Source organism: Carcharhinus amblyrhynchos, chromosome 7 (assembly GCF_965287045.1).
Source record: "Carcharhinus amblyrhynchos chromosome 7, sCarAmb.v2.hapA, whole genome shotgun sequence".
Classification (NCBI taxonomy): domain Eukaryota; kingdom Metazoa; phylum Chordata; class Chondrichthyes; order Carcharhiniformes; family Carcharhinidae; genus Carcharhinus; species Carcharhinus amblyrhynchos.
The window spans coordinates 12,247,036-12,269,479 of NC_137330.1; the positions used below are offsets into that span (position 1 = coordinate 12,247,036).

A 22,444-nucleotide genomic window follows, 5' to 3' on the forward strand; every position below is an offset into this window, starting at 1 on the left:
TAAATTGGCTGCCACATTCCCAAAGTTACAACAGTGAATACACATCAAAAGTATTTCATTTTCTGTAGAGTGCTTTGGGATCCCCCGAAACACAAGTCTTCTTTTCTTTGCGTTACTTGTATTTTGGGCACTCCCATTCAGGAAAGGGGCCAGAACTGCAAGCCTCGGATGTTCTTGTTGGCAAAACCATGAAGCAATCAATTTGCAATGGGCCACGTTCAAAGGGGAGGTGGTTTGCCAGTAACCTTTAGTCCACATTATATTGAGTTTAGCTGGAGCTGTGACATTTAATCATTTCAGTAAACAAGGTCAGTTCCTGACTATAGTAGCTTGTGTCATCATTGGACCTTGAGTACCTTGGTTTAAAAAGGCAACCTATTTTCGCTTCTCTCTCCCTTTAAGATGCCTCACAACACCAGGTTAAAGTCTAACCGGTTTATTTGGTAGCAAATACTACTATCTTTTGGAGTGCTGCTTCTTCGTCAGGTGAGTGGGAGTTCACAAACAGGGCATATAAACACACAAACTCAATTGACAGAATAATGATTGGAATGTGAGTCTTTACAGCTAATCAAGTCTTAAAGGTACAGGCAATGTTTACCCCGTACAACGCCACATCATGCCTTTAAGATGCAGCAGGGGAGATTTACGCTTTGTCAGAGCTGCAGAAAACGCGACAAACATTCTTCTTCCTCCCCAGTTTAGTTCCGAATGTTGCTCACTCTCTGTGTGAAAAAGGATTACTTCATGCGAGCCCACACGTTTAACTTGTTTAAAATTGTCTGACCTCACAATGAGGAAGGACTCATACTTAGGTAGCAACTTTGATAACCTCAAGGAGCACTAAGGCTAATGACGTCCAGTCACTGTTGCCGTGTCAGCTGCCAAGCTCCCACAGACATCGAAAATAGGAGCAAGCGTATGGCTCCTTGAGCCTGCTACGCCATTCAGTATGCTCATGGCCAATCCTCCATCTCATAATCCTATTATTTCCCCATATTCCCTGATACCTTTAGTGTCTAGAAATATAACTTTTTCTGAAATATATTCAGTGATTTGGCCTCCACAGCTTTCGATGGTAGAGAATGCCACAGGTTAACCACCCTCTGAGTGAAAACATTCCTCCTCATAGCAGTCTTAAATGGTCCACCCATATCCTGAGACTGCGATCCCTTGTTTTGACCACCCAGCGAGAGGAAACAACATCCCTGCATCTAATTCATCCAGCCCTGTCAGAATTTTATACTTTTAATGAGATTCACCAGCTCCAGGGTCCTGGCTTCAATTCTCGGCTCGGGTCACTGTCTGTGTGGAGTTTGCACATTCTCCTCGTGTCTACGTGGGTTTCCTCCAGGTACTCTGGTTTCCTCCCACAGTCTGAAGATGTGCGGGTTAGGTTGATTGGCCATGCTAAGAAATTGCCCCTTAGTGTCCAGGGTAGTGGAGGTTAGAGGGATTAGTGGGTATAATATGTAGGGATATGAGGGTAGGGCCTGGGTGGGATTGTGTTCGGTGCAGACTCGATGGGCCAAAGGGCCTCTTTCTGCACTGTAGGGTTCTATGATTCTATGTTCTATTCCCTCTCATTCTTCTAAATTCCAGTGAACACAGACACAATCGGTCCAATCTCTCCTCATACGATGATCCTGCAATCCCAGGAATCAGCCTGGTGAACCTTCACTGCACTTCCTTTCTGACAAGTATCGCTTTTCTTAGGTAAGGAGGCCAAAATAGCAGAAATACTCCAGCTGTGGTTTCATAAAGACCCTGTACGGCTGCAGTAAGATACCATTGCTCCTGTACTCAAGCCTTCTTGCAATTAAGGCCAACATATCATCCGCCTTCCTAACTGTCTGTTGTACCTGCATGCTTGTTTTCAGTGACTGGTGTACAAAGACACCCAAGTCCCTTCGTACATCAATATTTCCCAATCTGTCATCATTTAAATAATACTCTGCCATTCTGTTTCTCTCTCCAAAGTGGGTAACTTCACATTTATCCACATTATATTGCATCTGTCATATATTTGTCCACTCACTCAACTTGTCTAAACCATCTTGAAGCCTCTTTACATTCTCTTCACCATTCACATTTTGTGTCATCTGCAAACTTGGAAATGTTGTATTTGGTTCCCTCATCCAAATCATTGATGGGTATTGTGAATAGCTGGGGCCTAAGCACTGAACCCTGTGGGACCCTACTAGTCACCGCCTGCCACTTTGAAAAAGACCTATTCATTCCTACTCTTTGTTTCCTGACTGCTAACTAATTCTCAATCCATGCCAACATATCACCCCTAATCCCACATGCTTTCATTTTGCACACTAATGTCTTATGTGGGACTTTACCAAAAGCTTGCTGAAAATCCAAACACAATGTGATAAGTATTCAGATAATCTATTTCAGTGGAGTTCGTTGAGAGGTAGATAGTGAACACACCAGGAAGACTCTCTTCTTCTTCTGCAAACTAGTACCATGAGATTTTTTACTTCTAGCTTGTCAGAAAGATATGCTATTAACCAAGTGGGATTTTAATCGACACGTAAAGCGTGATTTTCCCAGCCTGCTACGTTGCTTAAGTAGGGCAACAGGCCAAAAAAATATCAGCTGGACGGAAAAAATGGGAACCGTAGTCACAATCTTCCTGGTCCATTTTTTGGACATAATCAATCTCGTGCAGGGGAAGCGAGGTTGATTACAAAATGAAATTAGCCGGAGGGGGGGGGGTTGCCCCTTGGATAGTGCCAGCCTGGTGCACTGGCACTGTCCAGTGAGTACTGGGCAGTGCCAGAAGGCAGGGCAAGGTGGGGACAGATCCAAATTAGAGTTGGCAGGAGGAATGAGGGGAACTCTGCATTGGTTGGGGGGTGGGGGGAGGATGGTGGTGGGGTCAGAGATTGGAGGCTGAATCTGGCCATCAGGAGGCCGGACATTGGAAAGTTTCAGGGATCGGAGGCCGGGTCTGGCCATTGGTGGGCGGGGCGGGAGGAGGGGCTGGTCGGGACCGGTGATGTATTAGAGGAGCAAGTCTGGGGGGATGGTTGGGATGGGGAAGTCGAAGTCAGCAATCAGGAGGCCGGTGATTGGGGTGAGATTATCAACCCGATCTTCCAGTATCAGGCAAGATTAAGCCTCCGCACCCGGAACGACGTAATTCCTCCATCAGCCTCTATGATGCAGAGTACCGGAAATTCATTCAACTAAGTTTGCCCAAAAAATGGACAGGATAACTCCTGCATTCCCGTCCATTGGGCAGTTAGTTTTTTTTTGGAACATCGCACCCATAGACTGGAAAAGTCAGATGGGCAAAGGTAGTCTAGGCGTGGAGTTCATTGAATGTTTTCAGGATAGTTACTAGAGCTACATGTTTTGGAAACAACCAAGGGCTATCCCAGGCCTGGTATTATGCAACAAGATGGGAGTAATTAATGATCTCATAGTGAAGGTGCCACCAGGTAGCAGCAACCATAATATGATTGAATTTTACATTCAGTTTGAGGGAGAGAGGTATGGGGGTCCACATGTGGTGGGGGTCTCCACTATCACTATCACCCTTAGACGTGTGTATGTCTCTCCTGCAGGAAATGGCGAAAGTGTCACACTGGAACGAATTTGCAGGAGAGACATAAAGTAAGCCATTGTTTATACCTGACCACTGAACCCACTTGAGTGAGTGTTTTTGAGACGCCCGAACCCCTAGATTTCAGAGTTATGTTCTAGCTCTGTGATCCAACGGAATGAGAAGAGAGTTGAGTGGGTGACACAAAAGGCCAAATTTTATTTAGGAAGGAATGAAATTAACCAGACCTGCCAACATGCACATATAACCAGTTACTAAGCTATGGAAGGAAGGGATTACAACAATAGAACATTACAGCGCAGTACAGGCCCTTCAGCACTTGATGTTACGCCAACCAGTGGAACCAATCTAATGACCCTCTAATCTAAACTATTCCAATATTATCCATATGCCTATCCAATGACCATTTGAATGCCCTTAAAGTTGGCGAGTCCACTACTGCTGCAGGCAGGGCATTCCACGCCCTTACTACCCTCTGAATAAAGAACCTATCTCTGACATCTGTCCTATATTTATCACCCTTCAATTTAAAGCTACGTCCCCTCATGTTAGCCATCACCATCCGAGGAAAAAGGCTCTCACTGTCCACCCTATCTAATCCTCTGATCATCTTGCATGCCTCAATTAAGTCACCTCTTAACCTTCTTCTTTCTAACAAAAACAACCTCAAGTCCCTCAGCCTTTCCTCATAAGATCTTCCGAACATGCCAGGCAACATCCTGGTAAATCTCCTCTGCACCCTTTCCAATGCTTCCACATCCTTCCTATAATGTGGCGACCAGAACTGTATGTAATACTCTCAAGTGTGGCCACACCAGAGTTTTATACAGCTGCAACATGATGTCCCGGCTCCGAAACTCAATCCCTCTACCAATAAAAGCTAACACACCGTACGCCTTCTGAACAACCCTATCAACCTGGGTGTCAACTTTCAGGGATCTATGCTGATGTACACCAAGATCTCTCTGCTCATCCACACTACCAAGAGTCTTCCCATTAGCCCAATACTCTGTACTCCTGTTACTCCTTCCAAAGTGAATCACCTCACACTTTTCTGCATTAAACTCCATTTGCCACCTCTCAGCCCAGCTCTGCAGCTTATCAATGTCCCTCTGCAAACTGTAACATCCATCCGCACTGTCTACAACTCCTCCAACTTTAGTGTCATCTGCAAATTTACTAACCCCTCCTTCTACACCCTCATCTAGGTCATTTATAAAAATGACAAACAGCAGTGGCCCCAAAACAGATCCTTGAGATACACCACTAGTAACTGAACTCCAGGTTTAATATTTCCCATCAACCACCACCCTCTGTCTTCTATCAGCTAGCCAATTCCTGATCCAAACTGCTAAATCACCCTCAATCTCTCGCATCTGTATTTTCTACAGTAGCTTACTACACAACAGATATTTTCAGGTTCACACAATTGTACATCATCCCCAACCACTTGACCTCCCTGTCCCAATCATCTCCCCAGACTTGCTCCCCCACTGACCGCACCCCGCCCCCACCCACTAACGGCCAGCCTCCCAATGGCCGGACCCAGCCGCCAATCCCTGACACCTCCCAATGGCCGACCTCCAGATGGCTAGATCCGGACTCCAATCCCTGACCCCACCCCACCCAATGCAGAGTTCCCCCATTCAGTCCCCTGCTCCCTCTGGCCAACCCGGTCTGGATCTGCCCCCACCTTGCCCTGCACTTGGCTAATTGGGGATTCCTGGGGACTGTAGATTACACTCACCACTCTTGGGGTTAAAGGGGGGGTACTGCCTTTAAGAAAAGGTCAGGGCCGCCTTGCCTATAAGGGATACGCACCTTGGGTGTGTGGTCAGGTCAGTATAAAAATCTTTGCGACTCAGGCCTTGAGACTAGGGTTGTGACTGTAAATGCGGTTTCTTGCGTCCTGGGTCTTTGTTGGTAAGTTCTTATTGAATTCCTTTCTTTGGTGGTTGTAGAATAATTTTAGGCTCTTTTTAGCTGTTGGAACCATTAAGGAACAAGGCTGCAGCTCAGTCAAAGTTGGTTGGTTCTGCTTGGAGAACAATCCCTGGCTGTAGGTGAAGAACCCATTTTGTCTGGCTAAAAGAGCCCCTGTCCTTTGTCCTAATCCAATTTTAAATAAACGCAGCCTTTGAAATTCTGGCAGCCTTCTCCCAACGATCGGTCGAATTTCGATGAGAGTGCTTGGAGCTGATGAGACGCAAAACAGTTTTTGATGATCCTCAGGAGGTGTTGATCGCTTTCCCATCGAGATGGTTTTGCAAGATACAGCCTAGGCCCAAACCTGATGGGTTTTGCAGACAACTTGGAGTCTATAACGTGTGCTGTCCGTAGATGTTGCAATGGGTAGCATTGTTAGACAGGTCTAGCAAGGCCCGTTTTTGCATAACTAGGAGGCTAGCTTTGCCATGACTCATCGTCTTTTGTCTGCTCAAGCAACTCGCAGATGGATCTGATAAGGCTGTGTATCTCTTTGTCTGTCGATGCCTCTTTAGGTCTGAGTGTTTTGAAACACAGAATTTTAAGTTTGTCTGTATTTCAGCCAGTTTTGTCCGTATTCCACATATTGTATTGATGTCCATTAAAAGGTGGATTTACCTCATCTTACAGAGGAGTGGAGCTGAGACTTTGTTTTTAAACTGAAGTAACAGTAATTGTGGGGGAATGAAATCTAAGCTGGCTCAAGTGAATTGGCAAATTAGGTTAAGGGTCAGGTCAATAACATTTAAGGGGATATTTCAGAATGCACAGAATAGATACATTCCAACAAGTAAGAAAATGTCCAAGGGACGCACCTACCATCCATGGTTAACAAGAGAGATTAAAGATAGTGGACGGGATTTTATGGCCTTGCTCGAGTGAGGCCAACAATTCCTGCTCGAGATCAAGGGACATTTCCGTTGTTCGCCTCTCGCCGGCTCCAATTTCGTGGTGGGTGAGACGGTAAAATTCCGGCGAGTATCAAACTTCAAGGAAAAGTATATAATTGTGCAAAGACTGGTGTCAGGTCAGAAGATTGTACAGAACATAAAGAAAAGCAAAAGGATGACTAAAAGATGAATAATTTATACATATACAGTGCAGGAGGAGGCCATTCGACCCACCGAGTCTGCACCGACCACAATCCCACCCAGGCCCTATTCCCGTAATCCTAATATTTACCCAGCTCATCCCCCTGATTCTAAGGTCAATTTAGCACGGACAATCAACTTAACCCACACATCTTTGGAGGGAATAAGGAAGGAAAAAAATTAGAGTGAAAGCTAGCCAAAAATATAAAAACAGGTGGTAAGAGTTTTTATAAATATTTTAACAAGGGTTAATAATGTGAACGGTGGTCGTTTGAAAAGTGGGTCTGGGGAATTGATAATAGAAAATAAGGAGATGACAGATGGCTTGAATAGGTATTTGGCACCAGTCTTTACTAAATTGATCTCAGTGTCAGGGTGATAAGCAGGGAAAACATGTAAGGTTACAGGAATGGGGTCTTGGAGGAATTGTGGTCAGTACAGACTCGATGGGCCAAATGGCCTCCTTCTGTACTGTGCTGTAGGGATTCTACAATAATAATACTAGCTTTTCGTGATTGATGTACCTAGATCCTGCAATAAGACATCTCTGAGCCCAGCAATGTCTCACCATTTAGATAATATACTTCTTTTGTACTCGTCCTTCCAAAATGGACAACTTCACATTTTTCTGCATTATGCTTTGTCATGACTCAGGAAGCCTGACTGGGAAGGAAAATAGTTTATTATAGAATGCAAGTATGATTTCAGAAGCAGGGAGGGAGGAACTCAGGGAAATTATAGTCACCAGAGAGATATCATTGAGTAAATGTTTGGAGCTGTGGATTGACAAATGCCCAGGTCCTAACAGACTTCATCCTCGAGTTTTAAAAGAAGTATTAATGAGATAGTTGATGCACTGGTTTCAATTTTCCATAAATTCCTAAATTCGAAGATCATCCCAATAGATTGGAAGAAAGCCAATGTATCTCTATTATGCAACAAAGGGACGGAGACTGAAAGCAGGAAACTACAGGCCAGTTAGCTTCGCATCTGTCGGAGAGAAAACGTTAGAAGCTATTATTAAAGCAGTTATAGCGGGGCATTTAGATAAGTTCAAGCTAATCAGGCAGAGTCAACATGGCTTTATGGAAGGAAAATTATGTCTAACCAATTTACTGGAGTTCTTTGAAAAAGTAACATGTGCTGTGGATGAAGGGGAGCCAGTGGATATACTGTACTTAAAGATTTCCAGAAGGCATTTGATAAAATGTCACATCAAAGATTGTTGCAGAAAATCAAAGCTCATGATATATGGGCTGACATATTGGCATGGATAGAATATTGGGCTGGCTAACAAGAAGCAGAATATGCACAAATGGATATTTTTTCAGATTGGTGTGATGTAACAAGTCATGAGCCACAGGGATCAGTGCTGGGACCTGAATTTATATAAATGACTTAGATGAAGGGATCGAAGGGATGGTTGCCAAATTTGCTGATGACACAAAGTAGGAAAGTGAGTTGTGTAGAAGATGTAAGGAGGCTACAAGAAGATGTAGCTAGGGTAACTGATTAGGCAAAGAACTGGCAAATGGAGCATGTGATACCCCATGAGCTTGATGGGGAAATCACTGATTGGTCTCCCTGCGGGGCTCATTGAGTGTGACTTCCCCTGGTAACAGGCATTGGCCTGTCGAGCTGAAACTCATTATCTGAGCCTTTTATATAGCAGGCCCAGGACTGGGCCTGCTGAACTACTGTCCCAAGCAGGGACTAGAGTGTGTGCACCATGGTAGTGGTTTTACTTTGCATTCTCTAATAAACTATGTTCCTTCCCAGTCAGGCTTCCTGAGTCATTACAAAGCATAATGCAGAAAAATGTGAAGTTGTCCATTTTGGAAGGACGAGTACAAAAGAAGTATATCATCTAAATGGTGAGACATTGCTGGACTCAGAGATGTCTTATTGCAGGATCTAGGTAAATCAATCACGAAAAGCTAATATTATTATTGTAGAATCCCCACAGTACAGTACAGAAGGAGGTCATTCGGCCCATCGAGTATGTACTGTCCACAATCCCACCAAGATCCTATTCCTGTAACCCTACATGTTTTCTCTGCTTATCCCCCTGACACTAAGATCAATTTAGCATGGCCAGTCAACCTAACGCATTAATGCAAATAACAGCAAGTAATAGGAAAGCATGTAGAATGTTGTCATTTATTGCAGGGAGCAGTGAATACGAAAGTAGGGAGATTAATCATTCAGGGCAGAAGTGAAACCACACTGGAGTACTTTGTATAGTATTGGTCACCTTATTTCAGGGAATAGCTAAATGCGTTGGAAGCAATTCAGAGAAGGTTTACTAGATTAATGCCTGGAAGGGGTGGTTTGTCTTTTGAGAAAAGATTGTGCAGGCTCGGTTTGTATCCGCTGGAGTTTAGAAGAGTAAGAGGTGGCTTAATTGAATCCTTTAAGACCCCGAGGAGTGTTAACAGGGTGGATGTGGAGAGGATGTTTCCTCTTGTGGGAAAAACCAGAAACTAGGCGCTGTTGTCCATTTAAAACAGGGCTGAGGTGAAATTCTTTTGCTGGGGCAGTTGTGAGTCTTTGGAACTCCCTTCCTGAAAACGCAGTTCAAGCGGAGTCTTTGAATATTTTTAAGACATAGATGATCAAGTCTTTGGCAAGCAAGGGGTTGATATAGCTTATTGGGTGTAGGTAGGGTGTAGGTTTGAGGTTGTTATCAAATCAGCTATGATCTTATCAAATGGTAGAGCAGGCTCGAAGTGCTGAATGGTCAACTCCGGCTCTTTGTTCATACGTACCCGAGAAGGAAGACCAGGCCTCAGTTTAAAGTTTCATCCAAAAAATGACAATTTGAACTGTATATCACTCTCTTGCACCTCACAGGAATGTCAGCCTGGATTATTCACTGACCTTGGTCAAGAAATGACTCAATTTTGAAATTCTCATCCTTGTTTCACATCCCTTGTCCCTCCCTGTCTCTGTACTCTCCTCCAACACTACAACCTCTGAGATATCCAAAGATGTGCAGGTTAGGTGGATTGGCCATCCTAATCTGCCCCTTAATCTCAGGGGGATTAGCGGAGTTGAAACATGGGTTACAGGGATAGGCCTGAGTGGGATTGTGGTCAGTGCAGGCTCAATGGGCTGAATGGCCTCCTTCTTCAGTGTACGCATTTTATGATTCTATGATCTGCAATTCTGATCTTTTCAACATCTTTGATTTGAACTGCCTTACCATTAATGACCCTGCCTTCAGTCAACTGGGCCTTAAGTCCTAGAATTCACTCCCTACACCATTCTATCCCCTTTCTATCTCGCTTAATTCCTTTAAGACGTTTCCTTGATATAGCCTTGGGCCATCTGGCATAGTATCACTTTTTGTGACTTGGCATCATGCTCTGTTTTATAACCACAGAATACTGCAGTGTAGAAGAGGTCCTTCGGCCCATCGAGTCAGCACCGATGCATGACCTGCCCACCTAATCCCACTTGCCAATACTTGGCCCATAGTCTTGAATGTTATGATGTGCCAAGTACTCATCTAGGTACTTCTTAAAGGATGTAAGGCGTCCCACTGCCACCACCCTCCCAGGCAGTGCATTCCAGCCTGTCACCACCTTCTGAGTAAAAAGGTTTATCCTCACGTCCCCCCTAAATCTCCCACTCCTCATTTTTAACTTGTGTCCCCCTCATGACTGATCCTTCAACTGAGGGGAACAGCTGCCCCCTATCCACCCTGTCCATGCTCTTCATAATCTTAAACACCTCAATCAGGTCACCCCTCAGTCTTCTGTGATCCAGGGAAACAGCACGAGCCTATCCAACCTCTCTTTAAATGTTCCATCCTCGGCAATATCGTGGTGAATCTCCTCTGCATCCCCTCCACAGTGCAATCACATCCTTCCTATAATGAGGCAACCAGAACTGCACACAGTACTCCAGCTGTGGCTGCACCAAAGTTTTATACAACTTTATCATGAACTCTCTGCTTTTGTAATCTATACCCTGATTAGTAAAGGCAAGTATGCCACATGCCTTTTTCACCACCCTATTTACCGGCCTTTTCATCTGCAGAAATCTATGGACAAAATACACCAAGGTCCCTTTGTTCTTTGGAACTGCCCAGTGTCAGGCCTTTCATAATGGATCCAGTGAGGCACTTTGGGATGTTTCGTTAAGATAAAGGTGCTTTATAAATAAAGGTGAAGTGGTTTTATTTAACAAGAGCAGACAGATACAACTCGTTTGCTTAAAACGTGTGAGCGCATCCATGAAAAAGAACAGATTAAAAAGTATTTACATTTGATATCCTATCGTATCATTTCAAAGACACCTTGTAATAGTTTAAACATGTGCAATTCCTGTTAACAATAGGAAAGGAAAAAATGATGACATGATCCCCAGAGATGGAACCAACAAAGTGCAGAAGAAGAGTGAACTGCCTTAAACTAGTTTACTAACCAGATGTACATGTTGCACATCTTGTGATTTTATTTAATTAACCCCATTATAAAATGTCAGTAAAGTCAGAAGCAATAATGTCTACTCTATCATCTGATTACTCAAGGGTCCTATTTTAGTCCTTGAAGTTGCACTGTTAATGTTAAACCGCGTTCAATTAAGGCTACGCTTTCGTAGTGCTGAATTCTTACAATTATAGAATCATAGAATCCCTACAGTGCAGAAGGAGACCACTTGGCCCATCAAGCCTGCACCAACAACAATTCCTCCCAGGCCTTTTCACCCTAACTCCTCATATTTACCCTGCCAATCCTCCTGACACTAGGATTGATTTAGCATGGCCAATCCATCTAACCCGCACATCTTTGGACTGTGGGAGGAAACCGGGGCACCTGGAGGAAACCGGTGCTCCGATTAAAAAAACCGTGCTAAAAAACTGCACAGTGGTTAGCACTGCTGCCTCACAGTGCCAGGGGCCCAGGTTCCATTCCGGCCTCGGGTCACTGCTTGCGCGGAGTCTGCACATTCTCTCCGTGTCTGGGTGGGTTTCCTCTGGATGATCCTACAGCCCAAAGAGGTGCAGGTTAGGTTGATAGGCCATGTTAAATTGCCTCTTAGTATCAGGGGGATTAGTAGGGTAAGTATGTGGGGTTAGGGGGATAAGGGCCTGATAGGAGTGTGGTTGGTGCAGACTCAATGGGTCAAATAGCCTCCTTCTGTACCGTAAGGATTCTATGATCTATGATCCACACAGACAATGATTCGAGACTGGAATTGAACCCGGGTCCCTGCCACAATGAGGCAGCAGTGCTAACCACCGTGTCGCCATTGAATCTTTTCATATTTTCAAATGTTTTTCACTGAAAATGTCAAAAATAAAATCAAACAATTTGATTTTTCAAATCACCAGTAAAATTTTAATTGGCAGTGGAAAGAATTAAACTTATTTCTTCATAATCAGAATATCCAGTTTAACCTATTTAGTCCAAATTTTGAAGTGAAGTTATTATTCTGCAAACAATTACAGCCTTCCTGACACCATCTTTGCTTATAGAAGCAAAAGAATAAAATAATTATTAGTTATGAAGGCATTCTTTTGTTTGGTCAATTCCTGATAGCTCTTAAATAAGAGTTAAATGGCTAACAACGCTCTGCCTTATTCCTACTCATAATGAACATTTTTTTTAATTCATTGGTGGGACATAAACTTCACTGGCTGGCTAGCATTTATTGTCCATCCCTTGTTGCCTGAGGGCAGTTGAGAGTCAACCACATTGCTGTGGCTCTGGAGTCACATGTAGGCCAGACCAGGTAAGGACGGCAGATTTCCTCCACTAAAGGACATTAGTGAACAATGGGTTTTTCAAATAATTGAAATTTTTATTGAATTCAGATTCTACCATCTGCCATAGCAGGATTTGAACGCAGGTTCCCAGAACATTAGCTGAGTTTCTAAGTTCCATCCCACCATCAGACTCACCATGGACTACTCTCCAGAATTGGTTGCATTCTTGGACACATGCATCTCCATTAAGGACCGTTACCTCAGCACTTCACTGTACCAGAAGTCCACGGATAACCTATCAATGCTCCACATCTCCAGCTTCCATCCTAAACACATTAAAGAAGCCATCTCTATGGACAAGCCCTCCATATACACGGGATCTGCTCAGATGAGAAGATCGCAACAGACACCTCCAGACACTCAAAGATGCCCTTATAAGAACAGGATATGGCGCTAGACTCATCGATCGACAGTTCTGACGCACAACAGCAATAAACTGCACCAACCTCCTCAGAAGTCAAACACGGGACACAGTGGACAGAGTATCCTTCGTCGTGCAGTACTTCCGCAGAGCGAAGAAGCTACGACGTCTTCTCTGGAACCTTCAACATGTCATTGATGAAGACAAACATCTCGCCAAGGCCATCCCCACACCCCCACTTCTTGCCCGCACAACCTCAAACAGACCATTGTCCGCAACAAACTACCCAGCCTTCAGGAGAACAGTGACCACAACACCACATAACCCTGCCACAGCAACCTCTGCAAGACATGCCGGATCACCGACACGGATACCATCCTCTCGCATGAGAACGCCATCCACCAGGTACACGGTGCATATTCTTGCAACTCGGCCAACGTTGTCTACCTATACGCTGCAGGAAAGGATGTTCCGAGGCATGGTACATTGGGGAGACCGTGCAGACACTACAACAACGGATGAATGAACACCACTCGACAATCACCAGGCAAAAGTGTTCTCTTCCTGTTGGGGAACACTTCAGCGGTCAGAGACATTCGGCCTCTGATCTTCGGGTAAGCGTTCTCCAAGACAGTCTTCACGACACACGACAACACAGAATTGCGGAGCAGAGACTGATAGCCAAGTTCCGCACACATGAGGATGGTCTCAACTGAGATCTTGGGTTCATGTCACACTATCTGTAACCCCCATGGCTTGCCTGGGCTTGCAAAATCTCACTAATTGTCCTGGCTGAAGACAATACACATCTCTTTTACCTGTGCTTAACCCTCTCTCCACTCACATTGTCTGTACCTTTAAGACTCGATTACCTGTAAATTACTCACATTCCAACCACTATTATGTAAATTGAGTTTGTGTCTTTATATGTCCTGTTTGTGAACAGAATTGTCACTTACCTGATGAAGGGGCAGCACTCCGAAAGCTAGCGGTTTCTGCTACCAAATAAACCTGTTGGACTTTAACCTGGTGTTGTGAGACTTCTTACTGTGTTTACCCCAGTCCAACACCGGCATCTCCATATCATTGTTTTCCTTGGAGCAGAGAAGACTGAGGGGTGACCTGATGGAGGTGTTCAAGTTAATGAGACAGATGGACAGAGTAGATAAGAAGCAGCTTAAGGATCAATCATGAGGGGACATAGATTCAAGGTGAGGAGCAGAAGGTTTAGGGGGGGACGTGAGAGAAAACCATTTTACCCAGAGGATGATAGAGACAGGTTGCCTCACATTCTTTAAAAAGTACCTGGATGAGCAGTTGGCACATCTTAACATTCAAGGCTATAATCTACGTGCTGGTAGATTGGATTAGATGGAGTTCAGGTCTTTCCATTGTGCCTTGATGGGCCAAAGGGCCTCTTCTGCACCCTATGATTCAATGATTCTAATAACGTTGAGTGGCGCAGGAATGTGGTGGAAAAGCTGTGTAATTGTAATAACGTTGAGTTGTGGAGATATGCAGTCGACTAAATGTTGTTTGTGTAATTCACTGATGAAGACACTATATGACAGGATTACACTTTAAAATATCAACCATTAACATGTGGAACCATTAAATGGTCTGGCTGAAATATAAATAACACCCCTTAAACACTAATAACAAAAGTACATGGTTAACTGTTTTTTTCATGAGTAACAACTTATTTACTTAAAGTCCTTTCTTAAGATTTTGACCTTTTTATTCACATGGAATATCCCATTTACTTGGTTGGCAGTCTTCTTGTTCATATATTGATTTTGTGGAACATCGTTGTGCAAGAGTTATAGAATCGACTGTTGAGCTATTTTCAGAGAGATAACAAAAAGCATGTAACTGCGTACAAAATGACATCTTATTTGGAGATTACATTACAGATGTCATGTAGCTGGAGACCAATCACCTCAGTTCCAGGACACCACTGCGGGAGTTCCTCAGGCCTGTGTTTTAGGCCCAACCATTTTCAGCTGCTTCATTAATGACTTAGAAGTGGGAATGTGTGCTGATGATTCCATAGTTTCATTCCCCATTCCTCAAACAATGATGCAGTCCATGCCCGCATGTAGCAAGGCAAGATAATGACACGCCATTTTAAACAAGCATTGTTCTCGCATGCTTCCCAGCACACGCTGAGTCCTGTATAACGACAGAAGCTGATGTCCCTCAAGGGTAGAGAATTTGCATAGCCACTATAACACCAAGTTATGGACTCTTCAATGAGGACAACCATCCCCTTAACCCTGAAAAGCCTTCTCAGAATCTTTTCAATGAGATCACCTAGCCTTCTAAACTCCAGCATATAGAAGTCCATTCCACTCAATGACGAACAATTAGCAATGAAGTAGAGGGATTTAGTCAACGTATCGTCCGAGATGTTCAAAATGTTACAGAACAGCAACCAAAAAGCAAACAGAATTTTCAATCATGTAGCCTAAATTATAAACTACAAGTCACAGGAAATCAGAGCATCGTAGAATCCTGCAGCAAAGATGGAAGTCATTTAGCTCATGTCAGCTTTATGATGGGGTTATCAAATTAGATTTCATTCTCCCCCCTGGCCATTTCCTCCCCCTCCCCTCCTTCCAGTATGTATAGATGATGATGTGGAGATACCGGCAAAAGACTTGCATTCCAACCATTATCTTGCAATTGTGTCTTTGTCTCTCTATGTTGCGCTTGTGAAGCCTATCTCTCCACTCACCTGAGAAAGGACCAGCGCTCTGAAAGCTCATGATTCCAACCAGGTGTTGTGAGACTATTTAGTATGATTAGAATCATTGAATCCTACAATACAGAAAGAGGGCATTCAGCCCGCTGAGTTTACACCGGCCACAATCCCACCCAGGCCTTATCCCTGAAACCACATGCATTTATGCTAGCTCGTCCCCCGGACACTAACGGGCAATTTAGCATGACCAATTCACCTAACCTGCACATCTTTTGATTGTGGGAAGAAATTGGAGAACATGCAACTCCACACAGACAGTGACCTGAGGCCAGAATTGAACATGGGACCCTGGCGCTGTGATACAGCAATGCTAACCACCGTGCCACCATGCCAACCCTATGCCACCGTACTGTCCCAATTGCCTTTCAAATGCCAAATATTTGTTTGGACCAAGGCTGTCGTGATTTTGGTCTAATATTTTTTTAAATCAGAAAGGAGCAGAATGCACAGGAAAAGCGCAAATCCCTCTTTCATATTTCCAACAAAGTATTATTTGAAGATTTTATCAGATTGTGTCTGCTTTCGGCATTGGCCGAGGAATAAATATTGGTGAGGCTAGCATGGAAACTCTCACTTCTGTGGGGCGGTACGGTAGCACAGTGGTCAGCACTGCTGCTTCACAGCTCCAGGGACCTGGGTTTGATTCCCTGCTTGGGTCACTGTCTGTATGGAGTATGCACATTCTCCTTGTATTTGCATGGGTTTCCTCCGGATGCTCTGGTTTCCTCCCACAATCCAAAGATGTGCGGGTTAGGTTGACTGGCCATGCTAAGAAATTGCCCCTTAGTGTACTAGGATACTTAGGTTAGAGGGATTAGTGGGCAAAATACATAGGGATATGAGGATAGGGCCTGGGTGGGATTGTGATCGGTGCAGGCTTGATGGGCTGAAGGGCCTCTTTCTGCGCTGTAGGGTTCTATGATTCTCCTGACCATCTTCCAACATGGGATCTGTTGTATCTACTTGAAAGATTAGGTGGGGTTTTAGTCTGCATTGTGTCTCTGGATTTGCGCAGTGCAGACTGAAGCCCCACTTAGGGGTGGCACGGTGGCACAGTAGTTAGTGCTGGTGCCTCACAGTTCCAGAGAACCTGCTTCAATCCCTGACTTGGGCCACTGTCTGTGTGGAGTTTGTACGTTCTCCCGTGTCCGCGTGGTGCTCCGGTTTCCTCCCACAGTCCAAAGATGTGCAGGTTACATAAGAAACATAAGAAATAAGAGCAGGAGTAGGCCAACTAGCCCCCCGAGCCCGCCCCACCACTCAACAAGATCATGGCTGATCTGTCTTGGCTCAGCTCCACATTCCCGCCCTCTCCCCATAACCCTTAATCCCCTCGCTTATCAAAAACCCATCAACCCGCATCTTAAAAATATTTAGCGAGGTAGCCTCCACCACTTCAATGGGCAGAGAATTCCAGAGATTCACCACCCTTTGAGTGAAGAAGTTCCTCCTGAACTCCGTTCCAAACCGCCCCCCCTTTATCTTGAGGCTGTGCCCCCTAGTCCTACTATCCTTTCTGAGGGGGAAGAGTCTCTCCACCTCTATCCTATCCATCCCATTCATCATCTTATACGTCTCAATGAGATCTCCCCTCATTCTTCTAAACTCTAATGAGTACAAGCCTAATTTATTCAGCCTCTCCTCATAGCTCAACCCCCTCAACTCCGGCATCAGCCTAGTAAACCTCCTCTGCACTCCCTCCGAGGCCAAAATATCCTTGCGTAAGTACGGCGCCCAAAACTGCACACAGTACTCCAGCTGCGGCCTCACCAATGCCCAATGCCAAACTAAATTGCCCCTTAGAGTCAGAGGTCTAGCTGGGGTAAATGCATAGGGTTACGGGGCTATGAGGATCGGGCCTAGATTGCATTATGGTCAGTGCTGACTCGATGGGCTGAATAGCCTCCTTCTGCTCTATAGGATTCTATGATTCTAAGTACGGCACGGACGCAGGGTGGCACAGTGGCTAGCAATGCTGCCTCACAGTGCCAGGGACCTGGGTTCGATTCCCGGCTTGGGTCACTGTCTGTGTGGAGTCTGGACGTTCTCCCTGTGTCTACGTGAGTTTCCTCCGGGTGCTCCGGTTTCCTCCCACAATCTGAAAAACGTGCCGGTTAGGTGCATTGACCCAAACAGGAATGTGGCGACTAGGGGAATTCCACAGTAACTTCATTGTAGTGTTAATGTAAGCCTTATACGTGACTAATAAATAAACTTTTAACTTTACATTCCCTCAATGCAGCCAACCTCGAAATTTTGAGTGCAAGAGTTGGGACTTGAAACCGCAGGGTCAGGGGGTGGGGAGCTCCACTCCAGATGACACCTCCACACAACTTAAAATATAAGTTTAAAATTATAAAGGGGCTTTTTAGGTTGGTGGGGGAGGAGAGAAGATCCCAGCTGATTTTAGCTCTTGCAAGGCTAATCTAAAGGGAGCTCCCCTATCATCACCTGCCCTGAAAAATTCATCAGTACTTCCCAGGCACAAGGTGCTGACTCATTCCTCACATTCCCCTCTGCTCCTCTTCAATAATAAAATTAGCTCAACCTTCCCAGAAACGTCCATTTCCTGTCCCTTCAGCTCAGAGAGAGGGGGGGGGGGCTGTTCCCAGGATTGGCCATATAGCGTCTGCCCTGTTGCACTCTGTGTTCCCTGCTGCTCTCTGTCTCTATCGCCATCCTGATGCAGGGAATCCCGGAATGGACCTCAGACTGCGTGTCAATTTCAGATCCTTTGGTAAAAGGGGGAGGGACAGACAGCCTTTGTTGCAGCAGAGAAACGTCTTTCATCTGGTCGGTGTGTGTGTGTGTGTGGTGTGGTGTCGACGGGGGGGGGCGGGCAGTGCTTAACCAACCTCTTTTCAGCTCGAATGATCAGATTCCTGACCAATTAAAGCAGTGATTCAGGATCACGCACTGAACACATCAGCAGCAGCAGCACACCAGCACCGAATATTGCTGTGACTCACTCACATTGCATTACCTGTTCGTGACTGATTCACAGGATGGAACAGAATCCCACCACCCCCACCCACCTCCCCCCCCACCCCACCCCACCCCACCTCTTACATGCCCCACTACCCTTTGCAATCAGCTTTGCCACCCACGGATATCCCTGAAAGCTTCACAGTCCATGAAATAGGTGTAAATTCACTTCTGTACCAGAGAGTCCCTACAGTGCAGAAGGAGGCCATTCGGCCCATTGAGTCTGCACCGACCACAATCCCATCCAGACTCTATCCCCATAACCGCGTGCATTTACCCTGGCTCGTTACCCCTGTCACTGACGGACAATTTAGCGTGGCCAATCCACCTAACCCGCACATCTTTGGGGTATGGGAGGAAACCAGAGCACCCGGATGAAACCCATGGGGAGAATGTGCAAACTCCACAGAGACAGTGATCCAAGGCCGGAATTGAAACCAGGCCCCTGGCGCTGTGAGGCAGCGGTGCTAACCACTGTGCCACCATGCTGCCCCAAATTTTAATTTAGGAAGGCAAATTCAACCGTTCGATCCTCCTCCACCATTCAATTAGATCATGGCTGATCGCTCCCTGATCTCAAATCCACCTCCCCTCCTGTTCTTCTTATCCCCCTATTATTAGAAATATATCTACCTCCTTCTCAAAACCATTCAACGATTCGGATTCCATTGCGCTATGGGACAGCGAGCTCCACAAACTCACCACCCTCTGCGAGAAGTTTAGGATTGGCAACTGTCAATTTGAGCACAGCAAGATCCCACTGGCCAGAGGATCTGCTTCTGTGATATGTTGGTTGAGGGAGTAAATATTGGCCGGGACAAAAGAAGAGAATTCAACCTCCCCGCTTTACCTGGGAAGTACTGCCAAATCCACCTAGAGGGGGCAGGCAGACTCCCACAGTCCAAAAGATGTGCGAGTTCTGTTGATTTGCCATGGTTAATTGCCCATTCGTGTCAGGGGGATTAGCAGGGTAAATAAGTGGAGCTACGGGGATGGGACCTGATTGCTGTCTGTAGAGGCTCGTTAGGCCAAATGGCCTCCTTCTGCGCTGCAGGAGTTCTATGAGGGACTTGAATGTTTTAGAGAGGGTGCAGAAAAGATTCACGAGACTGGTTCCAGGGATGAGGACCTTCAGGTTACATGGATAGGTTGGAGAAACTAGGGTTGCTCTCATGAGAGAAGAAGAGATCGAGAGGAGATCATAGGGGGCTCGGACTGAGTAGATGGGGAGAAATGTCGAGCAGAAAAGGATAGGAATTGAAGGCGAGAGGCGAAAGAACCAACGGTGACTGTGAGGAAAAACATTTTGAATTAGTGGTTAGGACCTGGAATGCACTGCCTGAAAGTTTGGTGGAGGCAAATTCAATCATGGCTTTTGAAAGGGAATTACATGAGCCTGAAGAGAAAACATTTGACGGACGTAAGGGGGTTGGACTCACTGAGTTGCTCTTGCAAAGAACTGCCAAACACAGGATCATAGACTCCCCGGAAGCCATTCGGCCCATCGAGTCTCCACGACTCTCCGAAAGAGCATCCCACCCACACCCTATCCTTGCATCACCATGTGTTTATCCTAATAATCCCCCAAGCATACGCTTAAGGAGCAATTTAGCATGGCCAATCAACCTAACCTGCACACCTTTGGAGTGTGGGAGGAAACTGGAGCACCCAGAGGAAACCCACGCAGACACAGGGAGAACATGCAGACTCCGAAATAAGTGAATACACTTAACAATTCCCTTAGTGCCATTCCTCTGCTTTCTCTCTGCAAATTCCTCCTTTTCAGATATTAGTCCAATCCCCTCCTGAATGCTTCGATCGAATCTACCTCCTCCACACTCTCGGGCAGTGCTTTCCAAATCTTAATCATTCTCTGCCTGAAAATACTCCTCCTAAAGTCACACTTGTTTTTGTGCCAATTACCTTAAATTGGTGCCCTTGGTTTCTCAACACTTCCTGCAGTGGAAACAATTTTTCTCTAACAATTCTGTCCAGCCTACTCAAGATTTTGAATAGCTCTAAATATGTACAGGTTAGGTGGATTGGCCATGCTAATTTGCCCCTTTAGTTTCCCAAGATGTGTAGGTCAGAGGGATTAGTGAAGTAAATAAGTGGGGTTACAGGAATAGGGCCTGAGCCTACGGCCATACTCATCTGAAAATGCCCGATCTTGTCTGATCTCGGAAGCTAAGTAGACTCAGGATACCGCGGCTATATTTGCCGGCGGGTGTCCCTGCAGAGGGACCATGAGGTGTCCGAGGGCATCATTAACACCTTCCATGCCCACTGGGCACTGCAGGAGCTGGGGTGCATTATCAGCCCCTTTAATCATATTTTAATTTGATGTTTTAAGTTTCTTTTCTACTTCGTCCTTTGTTTTGGGCGGTTCTCCTCCTTTTGGGAGATGTCCCTTAGCTAATTTGGTGTAATTGATTTGGTTGGTCAAAAAGGTTGATAAGGTCTGGGTGGGATATACTATTGGAGAGTGAGTGCAAGCCTGATGGGCTGGATTGGCCTGTGCACTACAGGGAGTCTATGATTCTGTCAAAACTCCTCCCAAATTTATTTTCTCCAAGGAAAACAGCCTCAAGGTCTCTGAACTTAGCTGCGTAACTGAAGTTCATCATCTCTGCAACCATTCTCATGAATCTTCATTGCACTCTTGGTTTTATTCCAACAAATCTGGGTGTGTGTTTGCAGATAATACCAAAATGAGCACAAGGTTAGTAGTAATTTAGCACTAATTAATGGTTTGTAGGTTGCTTCAGACAGGTTTGGTGACACAGCTCCTGTACGGCAGGTGCCATTTAGCATGGATGAGTTGAGTTCTTGGTTTGGGAGGCTCCAGGTCTGTCTGTACCATGGAGGATACACATGTTGAAGGAAAGACAGCAGGAAAACATCTTGAAAGTAGTAGTTCACCCTCATTAAAAGGAAAGGGGTTGAGACTGCTAGGTAGAGCTTTGGGTTATGGCATGAAGAAAGTATGTTATTTGTGGCCCAAGTTTAAAAGCAGATGCTAAGTGAGGAATAATAAGACACACCTGTTTGTAAGTCTGGATTTAACACCCAATTTGGGGCCTAATTACTGATTACCCTAATTTGGATTTGCCTGAGATACTAAATCAGAAACTTCCAGATTCAGCATTCAGAAGGCTGACTGGAGGTGAATGCTGTGGTGAGGTTTATTCATCCACTACCACTGAAGGTGTGTGAAGTGTCTTGTCTGACAGATAGTGTCATATTGCTGGGACTGTGGGGAAGGTGGCATGGTGGCACATTAGCTACCACAATACCAAGGACCTGGATTCAATTCTGGCCTTGGGTGACTGTCAATGTGAAGTTTGCACATTCTCCTTCTGTCTGTGTCAGTTCCCTCTCAGAGTCTAAAGATGTGCAGGTCAGGTGGATTGGGTGTGCTAAATTGCCACTTATTGTCCCAGGATGTGTGGGTTAGGGGAATTGGCCATGTCAAATTGCTCCTTAGTGTCTCAGGATGTGTGGGTTAGGAGGATTAGTGGAGGCAAACATATGGGATGTGTATTTGCCCCCACTAGGATTATGGGATAGGGCTTGGATAAGATGCTTTGTCGGAGAGTTGGTGCAGAGTCAGTGGGCTGAATGGTCCCCTTCTGTACTATGGGGATTCTATGATTCTTAATGACATCTCTGGAAGTCTTGGTGAAGGTGCTCTAGATATCCTGTATCTGCAGGAGAAGGGATGCCACTTATCTTCCTCACTGTCCCTCTTTGCTGTGGCAACTGGGGCAACTTTACCTGGCTCTGTGTCCTCCTCCCAGTCCCCATCTGGACCAAAGGCCCTTTCTCCAGGTGGCTCACTATAAGGGGTCCAATAATGTAACGTGGCACAACACTCACTCTCTTTAGATGAAATCCTCAG

General features: G+C 45.3%; 1 long non-coding RNA gene across 1 annotated transcript; it reads left to right on the forward strand.

Annotated features, from left to right (window-relative positions):
* The first annotated feature begins 447 nt into the window (after positions 1 to 447).
* Positions 448 to 12,654, forward strand: LOC145345417 (uncharacterized). Its single transcript, XR_013887059.1, has 3 exons — positions 448 to 486; positions 1,603 to 1,716; positions 12,504 to 12,654. It is a non-coding gene; the product is annotated as an uncharacterized LOC145345417 (long non-coding RNA).
* The last annotated feature ends 9,790 nt before the right edge of the window (positions 12,655 to 22,444 follow it).